Here is an 8,377-nt window from a genome sequence, read left to right on the forward strand (position 1 = left end):
ATTTACAGGCTATATTCTCTGAATGTAATTTAAGAAACTGTGACCCAAAATATTAATTTCTTGATAATTAAGAAACATACTTATGGATAACTCTCGGTTTGAAGAAGGAATTAAGAGGACAAAGTATAATCTACCTCAAAAAGTTGAACTAATTTTTTCTCCTCCAAACTTGTTCATCTTTCTGTACTGCCTTTCTACTGAATGGTACCACTGTTCACTACGCATTTAGTTGCCCGGTCTAGAAATCTGGGAGTTGTCTTCAATGCCTACATCTCCCATATTCAATCAGTAACCAAATCTCATCCATTTGACGACCTTAGTTTGAGTCAAATCTGTACCCTCACTGTCACTGAGTTAGTTCAAGCCTCATTTCTAGCCCTAACTATTGTAATAGTGTCTTTAATTGTAGTAAGCAGCAGCATGGCATTGTGGCTAAAACTGGTTGAGTAAGACAGACCTGGGTTAAAACCTTGGTTTTGTCACGTACAATGTGAAACCTTGGGCAGGGTAATTCACCACTCTGAGACTTAGTTTACTTATATGTAAAATGGTAGATAAAAATACTTCTGTCCTCCTTAGGTTGTTCAGAGGGTTAAATGAGAGGCTATAAAGAGTTTAGTATAGTAACTGACATATAGTAAGTGTTCAATAAATGCTATTATTTTTATTGTCTCATTGCCTCTTGTCCCCTCATCTCTAATTCTTTTTTCCCTTTTTTTAAAAAAAAGTTTATTTATTTATTTGACAGACAGAGATCACAAGTAGGCATAGAGGCAGGCAGAGAGAGAGGAGGAAGCAGGCTCCCTGCTGAGAAGAGAGCCCGATGTGGGGCTTGATCCCAGGACCCTGGGATCATGACCTGAGCCGAAGGTAGAGGCTTTAACCCACTGAGCCACCCAGGTGCCCCTCTTTTTTCCCTTTTTAGAAAAGACAAATTCTGATTATATTACAACCCTGCCAATATTCTTCAATAGTTGCCCTTCAGTAACAGGATAAAAGGTAGATTTTTTGACATAGCCTACCAGAAATTAATGACCTAACCCTTCTCTAGCAGTCTAACTTCATTTCCTGCAATTCTCTAGCTTGAACTTTTAGATAAAGAAATTCTGAGAAAATCTGCATTTCCAAAAACGTACTATGCTCTAATGTCTGTATCTTGGTAAATATATTCCCTTTTCCTAGAAGGTTCTCCTACCATTTGTGTGCTGAGAGAATTCTTTCATATTCTTCATGTCTCAGCCCAATTGTGGCTTCTTCTGGACAAGTTTCTCTGGCTTCCCTATGCTTCCCCTGAACTATGTACATACCTCCATTATTATACTTACCATAACAGGTTGGGAATACTGGCATGAGTGTTCTCCACTTAGCTGTAAAATACAGGATTAGGAGCATAGCCTTTCTGTTTTATATGGTTTCTACCTTGTAAGTATGCGGTAATTAGCACAATGGCTGTCATGTAGTAGAAGCTCAATAAATGTTCATAGAATGAATAGATGAGTAGATTGCAGGATTTACTTAATAACTCTTGCTATTGTTTACCTGACTTGGAGTCAAAGCTTGGTTTCTTGGCCCTTTTTTCATTAACATCAGCATATGTCACCTATATATGCCATAAGAAAAAAAAACACAGTGAAAATCCTCAAAGGAGTTTTAAAAGAATTTGAATGTCGGCTATTTCTCAAATTTAAAATACAGAAATATAAGAAAATGATTTTAAAAGTCCATTTGTCATAAAAGTACATGTTTTATTTGCTTTATACTACATGTATTACAGAATTCACAGGTTTATAGAATTCATTTCTATTCTAAAATTAACTGAGGAATGCACTTAGCAGCATGGAAGGTAATCGAACAGCTAAAAAGATAATGTGTGGTTTTTAAACAAAGTTAACTATAGGGGACATGATTTTAGAAAAAAAAAAAGAATCCATAGTAGGAATATATTGACTAAAAGTACAGAAGAATAAATATATAAAAATCAAAAAATAAACAATGAATTATGGATTACTGAAAAAAAAATTCAATTAAATTAAAGAAAAAAGAAAGCTGGAAGGCAGAGAGCAGTTTTCCACCTGCATAGGATGTGACTTTTTGATTTGGCCAAGAGCTTTATATACTGAGATAATTGTATAGAAAGATAAATCCAACAGAGTAGACTTCAATTATTTCCCAGGTCTGCGAGGTAAACACAAGCCACCAGAAGTACATTCTCTGGCACTGATGGAATGAGTGAAGTAAGTTGGGAAATCGTATCCTATTCTATCATAATAAAAGTGGTCATGCTATTTCTCAAAATAAATTGGGTTTCTGCGGCCATTTGATATAGTCATATTGTTCATGTGTATTTTAAGGCCTCCTTTAAAAACAGTCTAAATTTGTTTATTGAATTTTTTGGAGGCAAAGTATGTAGGATGAGGTTTGTCATCCATGTGACACTCAGAGAAGACTTTTTTCCTGGCTCAATAGAGAGGCTAGTAAAAAAAGTAATTCCTGATGTACAACTACTAAACTAACTCAAAGTAGTGAAGCTTCTTTTCTTTGGAAACGAAGCATAGCGATTATGGATGTGGACACAATGATACAGTGCCCTGTACGTGGCAGGTGTTTGACAACTATTTGTGTATACAGAGAAGCATCTTGTGGTAACATGCTACATTTGAGCAGCTACCTATAATTGAGTCTGTTGCTTTCTATGCATTTCGTGTAGGACGCTGGAAATGATGCCACTTTCTACCTTAGTTGGGAAGTTAGACTTTTGGGAAGACTTTAGTGAATTTCCTGCTCGATAACATCTCTTTCAAACCATGTTAACTTTTTCGAATAGCTGGGCCAGTTAGTACAGTGCTAACAGAGGCAAGGATGTGTGGATTTGATTCTTAAAATGGCAAGCTGGCAGTCCACAAAGACAATCCAGGTTGTGACTAGAGGCCGCACCCCGAATGCTGCCAACTTTCCACCATCAGATGAGTGATCACTGGTCACAGAGGGGACAGGGTGAGGCAGCATGGCGGTCTCTGCACGACCCATCAGCACTAAAAGAAAATGAGTCTCAAAGCCCTATTTGTTGCTTTCTCTGCAGGGCACGGGTCTGTACTTTGAAACTCTTGAAGCTCAGCATTTAGGAAGCCTCTAAACTAAGGGCTAAGTGGGAGCATTCAGGTTGCTTCTGGTGAATCTCTATTTAAATGGAAGCAAATATAACATTCAAATTTTGGATCTGTTTAACACATTTAAAGTCTCAGTCTTACTACTTTTGCTGGCTTATAACTTGTTACTGAGGGGCGCCTGGGTGGCTCAGTGGGTTAAGCCACTGCCTTCGGCTCAGGTCATGATCTCGGGGTCCTGGGATCGAGCCCCACATCGGGCTCTCTGCTCAACAGGGAGCCTGCTTCCCTCTCTCTCTCTCTCTCTGCTTGCCTCTCTGTCTACTTGTGATCTCTCTCTGTCAAATAAATTAAAAAAAAAAAAAAGTTTAAAAAAAAAATAACTTGTTACTGATATTCCCTCTGCTTACAGTATGACAACACCAACATAACTGATAGCTATGAGCTTAGGAAGTCTGAAGTAGCACAGTGTTATCACTATTGGTATGCATTTCAATTTTTATAAAATCTTACTATAGCGTGGTTAATCTCAAGGAATATGGCTGTTTTGAATTATCTCTTAATGAATGAAACTGTGTTATACCAATCTTGATCATAATTTCACACTGCATTTGTTCTGTCTGTATCTGGGACAAAAGAAATATTACTTGCCTCTTGTTTCAAAATAGCCTGTAGAGAATGTTTGGGGACATTTTCTGTTTTAGCAGAAACACCTGGAGCTTGAAGGGAGCTACTTTTCATTCCTGGGGGGAGAGAAAATGTACCTTTAAATATGAAAAAATGATATAGTTCTTGCTGCCATAATGTCTGGGATTACTGCAGCAGGGATGTATTCATTTATGCACATAAAGGTAGTATCTCCAAATAGAAGATGCCTTCCAGTGTCTTACCACCACCGTGAGGGACAAGCCTGAATTCCCTAACTTCTGGCCCTAAATTACTCTGCCAGCTTAATCTCCCACACTCCTCCTGCCCCTGAATGAGGTGCTTTGCATTTTATTTGGTAAGCAAGGGGGAACCACCAAGGACTTGTGAATAGAGGAATTATATGTTCAAAGCTGTATTTCAAGACGATTACATTCAAAACAAACTGTAGCACAGACTGACAGAAGGAAAAAGAGACTGGAGGCAAGTTATTGCGGTAGTTAAGGGCAAGGGTGGTGTGAAGGGAAAGGAGGGGAAGATTGTGAGATTGTTAAAGGAGGTAGATTGGACAAAATGTGACAACTTTTGGATGTAGAATACGGGTGAAAAGAAAGAGTCAAAGGTGACTTTGGCTTTGTGCCTGAATAAAAGGAGGAACGGAGAATAGCTTTGGGGATGACTGGAAGATGATGAATTTGGTTTTGTGCATACTGGATTTGAGGTGCTAATTAGCCACCCAGGCAGAGATGTCCCAGTGTTCTTGGTGTGTGTATAGAATATGCATGGGAATTTTTTGCTGAGACAAACAGAGACTTAGCTAACCTCTAGTCTAGCTGGGGACATGGGAAAGTGGATGTATTTTTACATCTGGGGAGAAAGGGTGGCATTAGAGTATAGAGGCTTTCCTGGGGAAAATTCTCTGCACAAATCACAGCACTTCAGAAATTTATTCTGCCTATTGGTATAGGCAGCCACAGCAGAGACTGTAACCTCTCCCTGGTTTGCAAATTCCAAAGGGCCTATTCACCCAGCAGTCACTCAAAAATGTGGGATACTGACATTTACAACCATGAATGATTTTTGTATCTTCTGTAATCAAAATAATCACAGATTTTATAATCGGGGAAAAAGCATAACTTGGAAAACTACATGACAAAACTATAATTATTTAACTGAAAGATAACAGAGCAATTATAAATATTGTTCATTTCCTTACCTTTCTCATTTAAAGTATGTGATGTTTTAGTCATTTCTTTATCTTTCTGTATGCTCTAACATTCAAGAAAAAAAGCATTCATTAGTAATTAAGCTTCTAAAAGAGACTTGCTGGCTCTAGAGCAATCAGACTGATACAATATCTCCCTTTGCTCCCTATCCCTTACCTCTCTCCTAAGCTCTGGTCTTAATGCTAATACATAGGATCAACCTCTTTGTTGAATATTTCTCACAGATACCTAAACTAGTTCAAAATGAAGCTTATCAGGTACCCATGTACTCCCATCTTTCCAAACCTGCTCCTCCTCTGTCTTCCATATTTTTGGTTAAAGACCTAACAATCCATCCAGTAATCTCTTCTAGAAAGCTTAGAGTTACTCCATTTATTTCAGATAGGACCAATCCCAACCAGTCTAACGCTTACTGAGAACCCTGTTTGGGATTAAAATAAGATACACAATTCCTAACCTCAAGAAGGTTATTATCCAGTAGGACAGACAGAAAAAGAAAATCTGTGTTCTGACACAGAGGCCAGCCTGAGCACTACCGGAGCACAGAGAAAAGATGTCCCACTTCAAGAGAACCTATATGCAAAAATTAAATCTTCATCATCCTCCTCCTTTCCCTTTCTCTCAATTTACATGTCTATTGAGTCCCCAAATTCTGACATAGTCTGACTCCGAAATATCTTAAATCCGTGACCTCTGGTTCACCCTCATTGCCAGTGCCGTATCATTTTTATCTGGACCATCCCAGTAGACTCAAATCTATCTTCCCTCCAATCTCCTCTCTCTCTCTCGAACACTGTAGCTATATCACACACTTCAACTAGATTATCTATTTCTAATTTTTTTTTTAAAAAAAGACATCTCTCTCTTTCTCTCTCTCTCTTTTTTTTTAAGTGTCTTTATCTGGGGCTCAGTCAGTTAAACATCTGCCTTCGGCTCAGGACATGATCCTGGAGTCCCGGGATCCAGCCCTAACCCTAACCCTGCTCAGTAGGGAGTCTGCTTCTCCCTCACTCTCTGCTCCTCCCCCACCCCGTTCATTCTCTCTCTCTCACTTTCTCTCTCTCAAATAAATGAAATATTTTTTTGAAAAAATATTTTATTTATTTGACGGAGAGAAATCACAAGCAGGCAGAGAGGCAGGCAGAGAGAGAGGAGGAAGCAGGCTCCCTGCAGAGCAAAGAGCCCAATGCAGGGCTCGATCCCAGGACCCTGAGATCATGACCTGAGCAGAAGGCAGAGGCTTTAACCCACTGAGCCACCCAGGCGCCCCTGAAATCTTTTTTTTTTAAATAAAGTATCTTTATTTAAGTAATCTCTATACCCAACGTGAGGTTTGAACTCACGACCCCTGAGATCAAGAGTCGCATGCTCTTCCAACTGAGCCAGCCAGGAGTCCTCAGATTATCTTTCTAAAACCCATCTCATTCTTATTTCACATCTGTATTCAAAAAGCCTCAATGGCGCTCTACTCTGCAGAGGCTAAACCCATTCTCCAGCAAAATATACAAAGCCTTGGATGCAATCTATCTTTTCAGTCTCGTCTCTGGCCCTGCCCTGGCTCCACTGGCTTGAACTGCTGCTCTCGCTTAAGACTTTAAAACCTGTCTGATAGCGCCTCACCACAGCCTCGCATTCTGTTCATGTGGAAACTTCCTACTCACACCTCAAGACCTAATTTGATGAAGCCCTTCTTTAATAAAGCCTTTTTAGACTCCGCTAGGCAGAACTAGTCTCTATATCCTCTGTGCTCCCCCTGCATTTTGAACAAATCAAAACTCTCCTCTTATTTTATTGTAAGGACTTTTGTTTATACGTGTCTAAATCTCTGGACAGTGAGTTCTCATGAGTAGTGATGACGTCTCTTCCATGTCTGTGTCCTATCTATGTCAACTGTTTTGCCTCTTTCCCCTCTTCTAGCTTTGCACGGGCCCTGGCCCATAATGAGTTCTCAGTAAACATTAGCTAGCATCAGTATCGTCAAATAGTGAAGTCAGTTTCTGCTAAACTGTATGGTACATTTAGCACGAAGCTGACTCAGAACCTTTTCTGCTAGGGAGAGGAGCCAGACCTGTGTAGGACCCCATTATCTCTGACCAGTCTGACCATGCCAGTGAAGAGGATATCCCATAGAAATAAGTTAACCAGATAAATTAATAATCAATACAAAGCATCTACCTTTAGTTCTGTTTTGTTTTTCTGTATATCTTGCTGAGAAGATATGAAGACTGATGAGTTTTCGGTAGGAATCTTTATAAAACTATGAGAATGGCCTGGTTCTAAAAGTAAATGAAAGAGAAGTCATATAATTTTAAAACAATTTTATCAAAATGCAACTGAAGTACAAGAAACCACACACATTTAAAACATACCATTTGTTCCATTCTGACATACGTGCAAACCCATGAAACCATCACCACGATCAAGACAAACTTTTCCACCACCCCCAAAAGTGTCCTTGTTCCCCTTATACTTCATCCCTCTCTAGTTAGTTCTCCCTGTCTCCCGGGCAACCACCGATCTGCTGTCATTATAAATTGTTTGCATTTTCTAGAGTTTGCTATAAGTGGAATCAAACAGGATGTACTCTCTCTCTGTTTTTGTTTTTTTTTTGTTTTTTGGTTTTTTTTGGGGGGGGGTCTGGCTTCCTTTATTTCATATATTTATTTTGAGATTCATCAATATTGTTGCCCGCAACAATGGTCTGTTCCTTTTTCTTACTTCATAGTATTTCACGGTGTGGAATGTACTACATTTTACCCATTGGCCCACTGAAGGGCATATAGGTTGTTTCCAGTTTTCTTTGGCTATTATGAATAATGCTGCTGTGAGTCTTTATGTGGACATATATTTTAATTTCTTTTGGGTACATACCTAGGAGGGGGATGGCTGGATCACATGGTAGTTTAACAAGTTAGGAAACTCTTTTCCACAGTCGTTCAACCATTTTACACCCCAAGCTGCAGTGCCTCAGTTCTAGCTGCTTCAATCCTTGCGTATACTTAGTTAAATTCAGTTATTTAAGTTCTAGCTATTTTAATGGGTGTGTAGTGGTCTCATTGTGGTTTACTTTATATTTCCCTAATGACTAATAATACTAAGCAGCATTTTCATGGGCTTACTTGCCATCTTCATGTCTTCAGTAAAATGTTTGTGGCCTTTTCCCCGTGTTTATTAGGTTGTTGCAGTCTATATATTACATGTTTTTCTATACATTTTTTTATAGTAAGCATACCTTCTAGTGGTAGGTCTGGAGACCCATCTTTCATTGTGCTTACTTTAGGGGCTTGACAGTTGCAAAACAGCCATTATGCAACAGGGCTATTGTTTCAGAATTTTATGTTATTTTCTCATTTTTGACTCCCTAAGTACAAGAACTCTGCCCTAGTCTTCCATAGTCATTCA

General features: G+C 39.0%; 1 long non-coding RNA gene across 1 annotated transcript; it reads right to left on the bottom strand.

Moving 5' to 3' along the window:
* Window positions 1–3,760: 3,760 nt before the first annotated feature.
* Window positions 3,761–7,253, bottom strand: LOC123934507. The gene is made up of 3 exons (XR_006816806.1): window positions 7,151–7,253; window positions 4,966–5,020; window positions 3,761–3,847 (listed from the first exon to the last, which is right to left on the bottom strand). It is a non-coding gene; the product is annotated as an uncharacterized LOC123934507 (long non-coding RNA).
* Between the last annotated feature and the right edge of the window lie 1,124 nt (window positions 7,254–8,377).

The sequence above is a fragment of the Meles meles genome, chromosome X, assembly GCF_922984935.1.
Source record: "Meles meles chromosome X, mMelMel3.1 paternal haplotype, whole genome shotgun sequence".
NCBI classification, from domain to species: domain Eukaryota; kingdom Metazoa; phylum Chordata; class Mammalia; order Carnivora; family Mustelidae; genus Meles; species Meles meles.